A 14317-nucleotide genomic window follows, 5' to 3' on the forward strand; every position below is an offset into this window, starting at 1 on the left:
GCGGTAGGCTCCGGGTCCGCAGCCGATACCCAGGCCCGCCCCCTTGCGGCGTCACGTGACGGGAAGGGGGCGTGGCGAGAGCCGGGGGCTGGGGGCTGGGCCGGGGCGAGAGGGGGCGTGGCCTGGAAGGTGGAGGCTCGTGGCGGCTAGCGGCTGCCAGCGAGGCGGCGTCAAGGCGGATGACAGCATTCGGCTGCGACGCGCTCCCAGCTGGGCGGCGGTGGTAGCGGCAGCGGCAGCCCGAGCGGCAGCGGTGTTCGACTTGGCCGCTGCCGAGAGCCGCCGGCGGTAGGGGAGGAAACGGGGGGCCCGCCCTGGCCCGCGGGGCCGAGGGACCTGAGTTCCCGCGCCGCTCGGGGCCGAGCCCCCTGCGCCCTCCGCCGCTCGCAGTTGCCGCCGGCCGCCGCCACCGAGAGAAGTTGGGGGGGTCCCACCGGACACTAGGACCCCTGGCCCGGGGGTCACCGTGATCCCGCGGAAGCCTGCTCCCGGCGAGCCGCCGCCTCAGGGGCTCCGCATCGGTGAGTGGCGCTCGTCCTTGGAGTTGGGAGGCAGCGGAGTCGTGCCTTTAGGTTGACTGTACTCCCTCTGTCCCATGTTCCGAGCTCGGGCTGTGGGCACTCCTGGGCACCCCGCGCCGCGAGTTCCTCTCCCCGCTCCTTTGTCCCTTCGGGAAGGGAGATTGGCACGGCTGGCGGGGGTGGCGTGTTTTGGGGCCCATGGTAGGTGCGTCTGCAGCGGTACAAAGCCCAGCGGGGACCTGGGATGGGGGCGGGGGCGGCTCTGCGTTCTGGGTCCCGAGTGTCTGCCCCTCCCGAAGTTTGACAGTGCGATGGCGGGGCTCGCCGGAAGCCCCCCGCGAGCGGGGGAAAGACCTGGCGCTTTGTCGCTCGGGGCGGTTTAAGACAAGGCTTCGGGGTTTTCCTGTGACAGCCCCTGAAGTGGCTGTGCCGCTCTCTGCAGACCGCACCCGCCTTTGCAGAGAGTGTCGCGGTGTTCCCTCAACCTCACCTCCGGTGGCCCTCTTGCCACACAGGAGAAAAGGCGGGGTCTTCGTTGCACTTATTTTTCTTTCCGTTTTGTTTGCTGCTGCGTTGTGGAAAGAGTGATCAGGTGCCAGGGAGTTTGGTAGGGAGCATGCTTCTGGTTCATTGAGCAACCCACTCAAGACCGGCGGATGCGAAGCAACAGTAGATGCAGATTTTCCATTCACTAAAGTCATCTAACACTTCTTTATGGGCGACATCTGCGTTGTGAAACATAACCTAATTTCATTTTAACTAAATGCCGTCTGAAGTAAGTAACTTAGGTTACTCTCTAAACAGATGGGAAAAGTTATCTGATGATATGAGCAGATCTGCTTTAAATAACTTAATGAAGTTTTTGCCTTTTTGCTGCTGGAAGACTTAAGTAACATTTAGTAGTGTTAGAATGTCTTGGATATAGCAGAGCTATATCCAAGTAATTAGCCCCCATTTAGTGCAACTTAAAGTGTTTTTTTTTTTTTCCGTTTAAAACAGTTTCTGCCACTTTAAGAATTTCAAAGAGCAAGAGAGGAACAGGTAAATTGCTTGTTATGTTTTCTTCTCCCTTAGGGTTTCATCTAAATTTGATCATGCAGAGAGACTGGGATCAGTTGCTACGCTTGCTAGAACCTGCTTTGCAGTGAGATTCTTAAGACGCTAGTTTTATAGAACAGGTTGGCGAAGGAAGGAAAAGGCCATACAATTTTAAAATGCACTCTATTAAAAACGCAACCAATTTCAAATATGTTACTCTTTCTTTTGGTAGCAAGTCTGCAGAATGACTACAGTATGCTTGTTTAAAGTGCCAGTACAGGGAATAGATGAAACTTAAGACCTACGTAAAGGTCTTTAATTATGGAGATTAAGTTGTTGCGGTCAAATTCCGTTTGAACGGTTTGAGCCACAAAGATCAACACAGGTGCCTAGAAATGATTATCTAATTAAAACTGGGCATGGTTTACTCCTTTCATTGAGTTGTGGTCATTACTGAATGTCTCATCTGTGCAAATGTCTTTTCATTTCAATTTTGTTGTTTGTTTGCTTTTGTTTTCTGAGACAGGGTTTTGCTGTGTTGCCTAGCTGGCCATGGTATTCATTATACCAAGGCTAAGGCTGGCCTTGGAACTTGGCAAAATCCTTCTGTCTCAACCTTCTGTCTGCCATGTGTATTCCACTGCCTGACTTTTGTTGTATTTTTGAAGCAAGTGAATGTTTCTTAACATATTCATATGACTTAGATATTTGGTAAAATATCTACATTTTTAATATTGTTTTTATAAAATATAAAAATTTATATATACTTAGAAAAAATTCAAAATTTTCTGAATTCTTTTTTAAATTGACAGTTAAAAATATGTACTTTGGAGAGAGCTATGCAGTCCTTTGAGATGAACTTCTTTTCGGCTGCCTTTTAAAAAATTGAGACAATTGTAAATTTATAAAATATGCCATTACACAAAGATCTTTGTTGCAAGATGTTAACTAAACATTGAGTGGGCATAGTACATTTCAACTTGGTTTGGGCAATTACTAATTCATCAGCAATTGATAATTTAGACAAAGAATTTATAGATGTTTTGCATTATTATTTTTGAAAACGTTTGCCCTTACAGCAATACTTGAAGTGGTATATTTTGACATTTGTATTATACCCAAAGTTGAAAACATGAATAACAATAATCTTGGAATACCAGGTAATCAAAAGTGAGGATAAGATAATACGTTATTCTTATAACTATGACCTACAAATGAGACATAAGTACAACTTTGGGCTACTGACATGCTGGGTGTGGTGTTTGCTGCTGATCTGCACTTGGGAGATAGAGGAGGGAGGGACACCTTGGATTTGCAGCTAGCCTGAGATCCTGTCCAAAAAAACCTACCAAACAAAAACCCCACAGACCTCTGAGAAACTTAATGTTGATGACTGCATGCAAGGAGATCATCAGAAGTACTTAATTCAAGCAATTATGGTTGAAAGTAGTTTTCTTGTGGGCGGAACCATGGGTAAATATACAGACTAATGTGTGTAGATCTCGTGTCAGTATATAATAACCACATCAGAGATGTTAGATTTATTCTTCTGACTTAGTCTATACTGCAGACCCTCACAAAAAGTATGAAATCAAATTTGAATCTAGAAGATTTGGCGATTTTTCTTTTTTCTTCACCAAACATGTTGTGAGTTATACACCTCAAAGGGAAGAAGTCTTTAATCTGGAACTCCATACGCCCAGGCTTTACCCTGATTAAATTTACGTTTGTTATCTTTCTAGGCGATGTAAACACTCCACAATAGCAATAATCCATTTTGTTATTCACCAGCAGTGAAAACTCTCCAAAATAGCAACAGCCCACTTTATCAGTTATTGTATGAATAAAAACGTAATCCCAGATACTTGGCTGGAGAACAATTGGACTGTGTGATAGTGTCTTTCAAAGTAGGTACAAGTAGTGAGATGATAAAGGGAACAAGTCATTTAACCTGGGAACTGCTTGGAGAAGGGCATTTTTTATGTTTCGCTTTGGAGTAGGTTGTGTGTCTGAAGGTAAACTGGTATCTTAAAGAGGATGGGACAGAATGGACCAAAACCAGACCTGGTGGTGCAGGCCTGTAATCCCAGACTACTTGGGAGTCTGAGATAAGAGGATCACAAGGTCAAAGCCCACTTGATTTGCAGAATGAGTTCACGATCAGCTTGAGCATGCTGACATGGTGACTTAGCTGGTAAAAGCATTTGTGAACAAACCTGATAGCCTGAGTTCTGAGTTTGAGCTCTGCTGACTGCCAGCTTTGCCAGCTTCCTTAAATTGTACTCTGGCCGTCACACACACACATGTACACACACTCACATACACACACTTGCATGCACACGTACATACACTCCTCTGTGACACAAGCACTACCCATCTGAATAAATTAATAAATAAATGCAAAACAAGAGGCTGGCTTAGCAACTTAGTTAAAAGTAGGGAGAACCAGGCAGTAGTGACACATGCTTTAGTCCCAGCATTTGAGGCAGAGGCAGGCGGATCTCTGAGTTTGAGGCCAGTCTGGTCTACAGAGTGAGTTCCAGGCCAGCCAGGGCTACACAGAGAATCCTGTTTAAAAAAGCATCCTCCCTCCCCCAGATAGTTTTGGGAATGAGTGATAGATTAGTCAAACAAAAGAAAAGAAAATTCTTTGTAGTCAGACTTGACACTGAATTCCTGATCTGGTGCTCCTTTTACAGAAGTTCCCCACCATTCCCCCCAGGTAGGTTTTTTTTTTTTTTTTTTGAGTGAAAATGTTTTCTGAAAGAAGTGAATCTTAATTGGTTACTGTCTCTTGTCATAGATCACAAGGAATGCTAGATTCCTCAGAATTGTAAAACTTTAAGGGATATGAGTGGCAGAAAATCTGGCCCTGTAAAATTTTTAGAAATATGTATTGTTTAATTATGTATATATGTGTGTCAGTGTGCACATGAGTGCAGGTGCTCATGGAGACCAGAGGAGGGTATCCATCCCCTGGACCTGGAGTTTATAGGCTATGCTGAGTCACTTGGTATGGGTGCTGTCAACCAAACTTGGGTCCTCTGGAAGAGCAGCAAGTACTATTAACTGCTGAGCCATCCCTCCAACCCCTAGACTTTGTCTTAAAAGAAATTATCTTTATCACCGCACTTTTATGTTCATTGTTTTGGAAAACAAAAGCCAAGGAGTTTTCAAGTAACATTTTTTTGAACAATTCTCTAGAGATATAGGTGAGTCTAAACCATGACGATGTCTCCTCTCTGTTTTATTCTAGAATTCAGTGGTTTTTCAGTTAATAGGCTTCTAAAACATTTCTCTTTGTGTGTGCTTGTATGTATGAGATATTTGTATGCACTCATGCATACATGTGTAGCATGAATAATAAAAACCCAGAGAAAGATATTGGGATTCAGCCTGAAGATCAGAAAAGGAAAGCAGCCACGCCACTAGAGAGCTCTTCGTATTGAAAGAGAGATTTCCTGTCTCATCCGCTTTATATTCATCTCTAGTGCTAGGATTAAAGGTGTGCACCACCACTGCCCAGCCTCTGTGGCTAACTAGTGTGGCTGCTGGAATTAAAGGTGTGTGCCACCACAGCCTGGCCTGTGTGGCTGACTAGGTGGCTGCTTTGTGTTCTGATCTTCAGGCAAGTTTTATTTATTAAAATACAAATGAAATACCTCTGTATTTCCCCTTTTTGTCTAAAATAAAAAGACTATAACTAATGTAGGAATAACTATATGCAATAAGTACAATAATTATATACAATATATACAGACAATAAATACATCAGTAATGTCTAGTCCATTTGCATTTGACAAATTCAGAGAAAATACTCCATATTTTTCCTTCTCTTGGTGAGTTCAAAGTCTTGTACCTAACTCACTTTCTATTATAACTTACTTTTTTTTTGGTTTTTCAAGACAGTTTCTCTGTAACTTTGGAGCCTTCCTTGTATTAGCTCTTGTAGACCAGGCTGACCTCAAACTCACAGAGATCAGCCTGCCTCTGCCTTCTGAGTGCGGGGATTAAAGGTGTGCACCACCACTGCCTGGCTCCATAACTTGCTTTCTGTGTCAGGTAAACAAGGAAAACTATTAACTATCTAGTCTTCACCTCCCTCAGAGACGCAAGAAGGAAATAATATTAACTGAGTAAGCATGAAGTGCAAGCAAATTATTTCCACAAAATGAGAAATGACAGAAACAGCTGGCTGCCTGGAAAATCACCCAAAGTTCCTTGGCCTACAAGCTTAGCATATTTGACAGACTTTTCTATGAAGCAGGATATTCAGAAGGGCTGTCCTGCCTTGTCTTGAGAATGTTTGGCAGTCACTTTCTTTTGTGTTCTGCTTGTTTAATTACAACAGCATACTGTCAGCAGTCCAGACAAGGGCATTTTCTTGCCCAGTGCTTACTTTTACCACAAAGAATGTAAACTTCATGTGGAGTTTCTTTGATGTCCATTATCTTTTCTGAAGTAGATTGGTGCTGCCAGGAACAAACATATCCCATTTAAAAAAAAAGTCTATGTGCCAGGTGGTGCACACCTTTAATCCCAGCACTTGGGAGGCAGAGGCAGGTGGTTCTCTGTTAGTTCGAAGCCAGTTTGGTCTATAAGTTCCAGGACAGGCTTCAGAGCTACAGAGAAACCCTTTGTGTGTGGGTGGGGGGAAGAGTCTATGTTATTAAAACACCTTAAATGCCATATTCTGTAGATCTCTGAAGTTTTTGGAGATGACCTATCTAAAATATTTCTTTGTTTTACCTTGAAAATATACCTAATGAGACTACAAGTTTAATTATAATAAGTGATTAACTACTAATCTGCATTTTGTTATTATCTTAAACAGTAGGTAATAATTTTCAAGGACTAGAAATTTGCATTACATTGTTAAATGAGCTGTATAGGTACAATACCTTGAACAAGAGTAAAAATGTATGTACAGTATGTTCTAACAAAATTAATCTTAAATTTGTATCAATATACAAAATTTGTATACAGTATGCAAATTGATTAGATTTTAAAAAATCTAATCAATATAAAACATTTAGAAATTAGTAGTTGCTTTTTAAAAGTAGATTCAATAATCTACCTTTTTAATCTTATATCTACGTCCTCCCTTTTTTCTTTTCTACCCTTTTATTCTATCATGTCTATATCCCACTTTTTTTCTTTTCAAAACAAGAACCTTGAGTCTAATTTCCTTTGTGTACCCTTTTCCTGTTCATTACCAACAACAACTTGTAACCAATCCCCCTCTAAACAATGATAAATATCATACCCCATTGAACAGCCGAAAACCACCCACCTCTTGGGAATGTGGGCATCGTATTCTTAAATTTACTTCCTGCTGTTTGAGGGCGACACTATCTTTAGGAAATCAAAAAAAGAAAAAAATAGATTGTCAAGTCCTGGGAGAGGTAGCTGTATTATTTGTTGTCCAGTCTTTGCGTAATGGGAAAGTGCAGGACTTATTTCAAGTCCTGGCTAGAATAGTCTGTTAGACTGAATCATCTCAGCTAGCCACCTCGAAATTGTTCTGAGCAGTTTGTAGTCCAAAGCCAATCTTTAAGTGGTGTTTTTTGCTTAGTGGTGTTATCCTAGTCCTGGTGGAATTGTAATTGTGGGGCCCCATCCTCCTTTTGGAGTCTTCAGAGGTTATTGTTAGGTGTGCTCATGGTTCACTGCAGAAGCTGATAGCTCAAACCTTAAAAATCATGTACAGAAGGGTAGAGGAAACCTTTTCTAGAATTAGTTAATACTCTATATGACCATTAATATCATGACAAAAAGTTTAGTGTGTGAATGTATATAATAATTAAAATGATAAATTTTATACCTTAAGAAAGCTGTTAGAGTCAATATAAAACCAAAGGGATTATAAGATCAGTGGGAATAAAATAGTCCTTAAATAATTTGTTTTTCTTCTGTTTCATATCAGGTGGCTCTTCTTTCATGAGACAGAGATTTTGGATTTCACTTTAATAAGCATGCTTGGGTTTAGAGAGAGAGACTCTAAACTCCAAAGCCAGTTTTAATCTTTAACTAGACTGGGACTACAAAAAGATTATTTGGATTATATGCCTGTAGAGAATAGCAGAAACAACATTTGGAAAGATTTATAAAATTTTATCCATTTGGAAATGTTATATACCAATAGGTCAATTTACTCTCTTTTATTGGGACATTTTCTTCTGGATGCTGTGTCCTTTTTCTTCAGATGTCTTGTTTGTTCAGTTGTCTTCAGATTCCTTAACTGGATGTCTTCATTCTCCTGAAAAGACAAAAACAAAATTCCTCCCCAACCCTAATTTTGGGGAGATTCTCTTTGGCAAGTTATATCTGATCAAATACAAAGCATGTCTTTCATGTCTTCTAATTAAGAGGTATCTCTTGTTCAAATTGAATCTTTATCAATTTTGGTGGTATCTATAGCTTTTCTTCTCCTGTGGAAACAAAAGCAAAACCCCTACCCCAAGGTAACACATGTCCTGGCTTCCAGTCTGAGGTCAGTACCTCTTTAAAGTATATCGACTGATTTAATTCTGTAGTGTTTCTACTATCCAGTGTCTCTCCACAGCTCTTGTTCCTTTCTCAGTAGCATTTAGAAAATTCAAAGTTAATAGCAATGTTTTTTGAAGGGATTTTTATCATCCCTTTCTGTTTATTTAACATATCCTTTAGAATTCAATTTGATCTTTCTGTAACTACCTGCCCTGTAGGTATATACCTGTGTTGCATACCTGTAATATGTTTTATAGTATAATAAGCAAAATCTGTTTCATTTTCTTAGAGACGTATCCTGGGGCATTGTTTGTCTTTTTTGTACAGGTATACCCATGATGGCCGTAACTTCTAGCAACTGTGTGATTACTGAAGCAGGCTTTTCTGAACTCAAAGTAGTTACCCATTGAAAACCTGAAACCTGAATAGGTATCAATGGTGTGGTGTACATAGTTTAGTTTTTCAAATTCTGCAAAATGGGACACATACATCTGCCAGATTTCATTTCTTTGGGTACCCTTTGGGTTACATCCTGTGTTTTATTTGGTTGTATAAAGAACATTTTGTTATAATTTCCTTGGCTTGTTGCCATGTGATAGAAAAGGTTTTTTTTTTAACTTTTGCTATTAACATGATTTTTTTATGACATTCTAAGATCTTCAGCACATTTCCAATCAATAATTGATCTATTTCTGCCTTACCTTGTTCTAGAGGACCTGGCAACGATTGGATGTGTGTTATGTATATGGGATGATTCCTATTCCTGATTGTATCTTGTAACCAAATAAATAATTAAGTCAGTTCTGTATCATCTATTATAAATTTAGTTGTTTCAATATACAAAACAACTCTCTGCATATTGTGAACTGGTAGCTATGTTGAGAGGTTCTTTAAAATCCCTTAGTACCATGAGAATAGCATAGAATTCTGACTTTTGTACAGAATCTTAAGGGCTTTGATCCACTACTTAAATTTTCTGATTGGTAACCTGTTTTTTTCTGATTTATTTGCATCAGTATAGAATGTAGGGGCTCCAGTTATTGGTGTGTCCCCTACAATGCGAGGAAGGATCCAGTTAGTTCTCTTTATAAGTTGAATTCTCTCACTTTTAGGAAGATTGTTTTTAATCTCTCCCAAAAAAATTACTGCAAGCTCTTTGCCAGAGTTCACTTTTTTCTTATAAGTTGTCAATTTTATCATTATTAATAGGTAGTATAATTTCTGCTGGGACTATTTCTGCTAATTGACAAAGTCTCAATTTTCCTATTAGAATTAACTCAGAGACCTTTTCCACATAAATTTTTAATTTTTTTACTCAGTTTATATGGTAAAAAGATCCATTCTAAGGTAACATCATCCCTCTGAATTAAAATTCTTGTAGGGGAATGTTTGGAGGGAAATATATGACCAGAATTCAGTTATGATTTGGATCCACATGTGCCTTCTGTAATTTCAATCAAAGTCAATTCTCTCTCAGCTTCAGCTGATAATTCCGTGACTATTTAAATCCTTGGCACTATCTTAAGATTTTGTTTAAATTAATCAGGTCATCTGGACCTGTACCAGTAGCGTGCTGTAGATGGGAAATGTCCTAGCGATTTTAGGAAGTCATTAAGAGTCTGCAATTGGCTGGGCGGTGGTGACACACACCTTTAATCCCAGCACTCAGGAGGCCACTGTCCACCTTTTTTCCTGTGTTCTGGAGACTGAACTGTGTCCTTGTTTGTAAGTCCTTCAATGACCAAACTATCTCCCAAGCCAGGGTTTGCAGCTTTTCTTAGCTAAGCGTTTTACTCTGGTATCTGTTTGTTATTTATGAATCTCAAACTTCATTATACTGGGGCTGGGGAGATGACTCAGTGGTTAAGGTTCTGAGTTCAATTCCCAGTGACCACATGGTGGCTAATAACCATCTACAATAGAATCGGATGCCTTCTTCTGGCCTGTAGGCATACATGAAAAGCACTCAAACATTAAATACAAATAAATAAACTTAAAAACCTTCATTATATTTTGTAATTTTTTGTATTTTTCATGATCTGTGGCGCACTCTGATATCTATATCTATATACATACACACATACATATAAAATTATACTCTTAACACACTTAGCTTTTGGAAGTCCTTATTCTATTCTCACTTGACAATATACCCATGTCAATATATATATTGACACACATATATACATATATATGTTTATATCTATATATATTGTATTGCTATTTGGGATAATATACATATATACACTTATATGTATATGTAATGTTTGAGATATACTGTGTTTCTAAATAGTAAAAAAGCTGGTTTCCACAAATCTTCTATTTTAATGAGAGACTGAAGAAAGGGTTATGGTTTTAGATCGTGACTGTTTTCAAATAAAAAAGCAGCTCTCTTATTTAGGGTTGTTAAAAATTGATAGCCTGAGGGAGTTATAGCTCCTGCAGGTGCCTTTGAGGAATAGTCCATTGCTCATGATAATAATAGCTAATGTGTATTGACTCCTAAGTGTTCTTGACACGTATCATGTTTAATCCTCCCAAGCCAAGGTTTTCTTCTTTTTAAAAATGAAAGACACGTGTAGGTTGGGTTGCAGGCATGGAGCCCACTGAAGGCTTGGGCTTGAAGGTCAACCTGTCGGTGGAATCTGTCCTGCACCTTGTCATGCTCAGTGCAGTTATTTCTCATGACTGTCACTGAGGGAACTTGAGTTTTGGCTGCCAAATGCTTGTATGTGGGTAGTAGTTTATAAAATTTTATAGTGTCTTGCAACGAAATCCAGGCCTCCTTAAGTTATAGAATCTCTAGTGGGAGTGTGCCACCTCTGGGGCGGGAGGAGCATGGTATAAGCAGTGTTTTGGAGCAGGAACGGTGAGGCGGGAAGCTGGCGACAAGACAGCTTGGGTACCTTGTTCAAGTGAGATTAGGGGAAGAATTTACAGAAACTGGGTGTGCTAAGTGTGTACTTTTGTGTCTTGTGACTATCCTACCGTTTAAGATGAGCAGTTCAGATGTAAGGAAAAATAGCACTGTGCATCATAGTGTGGCTTTTATAATAGTATGTGGATACTGCTTACAAATTTTGGTGTAATAGATTCTCTTATCACCTTTATTTTAGAATTACAAAGAAGCAGAACAGATTTGGCTTGGTGCCAGACTGTGAGTTCAGAACTTCTTACTTTCTCTACCTTGACCTGGGGTGGCCACAGGGGAAGAAAATGCATATTTTGGCTGAAATGATAGGCTGCAAGGGAAACTGTGCCTAAGGCCAGGGCCAGCACCCTGGGGGCTAGTTTGTCGTGGTTCTTACTTAGTAGGAATTTTTTTACTAGAAAGTGAAGGAAACAGAAATTAGCAGTAAGAGCCAGCAACCTTGTCCTGAGGCTCCTGGTAGGAGGGAGGAGGCCTTGCTGGAGAGAGGTGGGAAGGGCAGCTGCTGTTCCTGCTCACTATAGTCCTCCTCCCTGTCATCTGCTGAATGTGCTGAAAATGAGGTGCTGTCGCTGCCGGATCAAATGGCAGAGAAGTGGGTGCTTGTTCTTTACTTTTCCTCTCAGGTGAAAATCCAGGTCTGGAGGCTGAGGTCTTATGGGTAGTAGACATAGGCTCCAAGGATCCAGAGTCCCTAAATTAACAGGTAGAGTGCTCACAGGGCTGTCTGCTTAGGTAGCTAGCTCGTGCTTGCACAAGCTGAGGATCTTGCAAGCCTGAGAACCCGAGCTGATTACAGGTGAATGCCTGGACACACTGGCCGGTTAGCCTAGCCTAATCAGTAAGCCTCAGGGCTCAGATAGAAACTAGGTGAACAGTGCATGAAGAGTGGTATCCGAGGTGTCCTTTGGCCTCCACACACAAGTTGTCCCTGTGTTCCTGCACACACTCCTGTACTTGCATATACACTTAAGCCCCTCCCCCCATGAGCACACACCTGCTAAGTCAACAAACTGGTTCCAGACGGAAGAAAACTGTATCCTAAACAGGAACACACCACAATAGTCTGTAATTTTGATTATGGGAAGCTACTGAAAATTTGGGCTTAGGTAGCTAATGCAGTAACAGCTGTAAGGCATTGAAGAGATGACATGTTTGAGGTCCTAAGAATATCTGTAAGAACCATAGCTGAGAGGAGTGGCGCTGAGATGATGCTGTTACAGGGGCCAGACCTGAGAGGCCTGTGAGTCTGTATTTAGATGGATTCTGCCAGTCTCCACGCCCATGAAAACTTTGTCTTGTATGCAGACATTACCATGAGAACTAGGAAGAGAGGAAACTAAAAACTAGAAGAGTTTCTTAAGGCAGAACTCAGCTTGGCACATGGTATTTTAGCTGGGTAAGTTTTGGTTGTGAGTTCCTGTGTGTTAGAGAATGAGTAGCCCATCCCTGCTCCCCGAAGATTCCAGTACTTCTCTTAGCTGTAACAAATGGAAGATGTTTCCAGTCATTGCTAAAGGTCTTCTGGGGGAAGTGAGGTCACGTGCAGTAGAGAATCGGTGCCTTAAAGATAGAGCAAACCTGCAGGAAAAAGACACTTTAAGCTGTAAAGAATCACCCTTTTTATTTAAAGAACGTTTCCTTCTGTTAGGGAACCGATGAGGGTTCATGGAGGGAGATGGTTTATGAATATGGATGGAAGGAAAGCTGTAGTGTTTTTGTAAAGATTGTAGTTTCTGCCTGCTTTTTATTCATTTAGTTTTTCCTTTTGAGACAAGCTCTCACTGTGTGGCTGTGGCTGGTCTGGAACTCACTGTTTGGACTAGGCTGATGTGGTCCTTCTGTTTCTCAAATGCTGGCTATAGCTTGTGCTATAATTTCTGTTGTCTAATTTCTGTTCAGTTTTGATCTAAAGCCTCCCTTAACCCCGTGAACCAAATGTAGGACCCTGCGTGCTCTAGACCAGCGCTCTACCAGTTAACTCTCAGCCCAGGTGAAGATAATATAAAACTTTTCCCTTTCCTATTTCATCTCTTAAAATTATGGCTTCCTTAAATTTCCTATGTAAACACCCTTTCCGCTATGTAACTGTAGCTCTACATCATGTCCTGAGGTTGTTTATAAGTGACAAAAGCAAGTAATGCTGATACTATGACTATGGAAATATTATTTAAGTTTGGATTAGGCAGTATGCACAAATTATGATCCCTTTTCTGTAGATTTTATTATGTAGCCCATGAGTTACTAGAAAAAAGTTAACAATATCAAGATTCATAGACTTTATCAGTTCTGACTACTGCACTTTAAAGAAAGTCGGACAGGACTTGGTGTTTTCCTTATTTTTAGTTGTCCGCTTTGCTTACAGTATATGCCGCTATCATGAAGTCCCCGTACTCCATCCCATTACCTCTTGCACTGTGTTTTCAGTTTGAATTGTCAGTCTCTAGTTTAACAGTTTGCCTTTTTGGTTTCTTCCTATAACTCCCTTTGTTGTACTTTGTTTATTTCTTTTGAGACAGGGTCTCACACTGTAGCCCAGGCTAACTTAGAACTCCAGCCGACCCCAAACTGAACAGCAGTCTTCCTCCCCCAGTCCCTTGAGTGCTACAGTTATAGCAGTGAGCCAGCATGCCGGTCCTCATTCTAAGTCTCTTTAGCTGGATAACATAGCTTCCTTTCTCCCCTCTATATTCTTGTTGAAGTCTACATCCCCAAGGTGTGTGTGTGTGTGTGTGTGTGTGTGTGTGTGTGTGTGTGAGAGAGAGAGAGAGAGAGAGAGAGAGAGAGAGAGAGAGAGAGAGAGAGAGAGAGAGAGACCGAGAGACCCCAGAGGACAATTGATGGGATTCCTGATTTATTGCTCTTCACCTTTTGCCTTTGAGACAGGGTCTCACTGAGCTTGGATCTTTCTGTTTCTCTAGTTAAGCTGGCTATCAAGCAAGCCCCAGTGATCTTTCTGCCTCAGTCTCTGGTTTACGCCCCTTCAGCTCAGGCCACACCACCTGGTTTTTTTAGGTGATGGGGATCCAAATTTAGGTCCTCATGCTTGCTCATCAAATGCTCTTTGCTGAGCCATGTCCTCGGCTCACTTTTGTTCTTCTGACTGGGACCCATGTAGTTCACACTTTTCCTGAATTCACTTTACAGCTGGGGATGATCGTGAACTTTTGTAAGAATATAATGTTAGAATCTAGCTGTCACTCTGGCCATGGCCACCGTTGACACAGCTTTTCCCGTTTACAGACACCAGCAGGTACCCGACTGAGACATTGTCCGTAAGTCTCCAGCTAACAGGATCTTTTACCTGGGGAAATGAGTTTCATCAAAGGGGCTTTGTTTT

The 14317-nt window shown here is 41.1% G+C and overlaps 1 protein-coding gene across 4 annotated transcripts in view; it reads left to right on the forward strand.

The window, feature by feature from the left end:
* Window positions 1–209: 209 nt before the first annotated feature.
* Osbpl8 (oxysterol binding protein like 8) overlaps window positions 210–14317 on the forward strand; it is a 126394-nt gene continuing 112286 nt past the window's right edge. For 3 of the 4 annotated variants that reach the window (XM_038314590.1, XM_038314592.1, XM_038314593.1), the window contains exon 1: window positions 210–521. The gene's annotated coding sequence lies outside the window, so the exon portion shown is untranslated. Of the gene's footprint in view, window positions 522–1520; window positions 1563–14317 lie in introns of all 4 variants that reach the window. The other variant, XM_038314591.1, reaches the window with a different exon arrangement.

Source organism: Arvicola amphibius, chromosome 17 (genome assembly GCF_903992535.2).
Source record: "Arvicola amphibius chromosome 17, mArvAmp1.2, whole genome shotgun sequence".
NCBI classification, from domain to species: Eukaryota; Metazoa; Chordata; class Mammalia; order Rodentia; family Cricetidae; genus Arvicola; species Arvicola amphibius.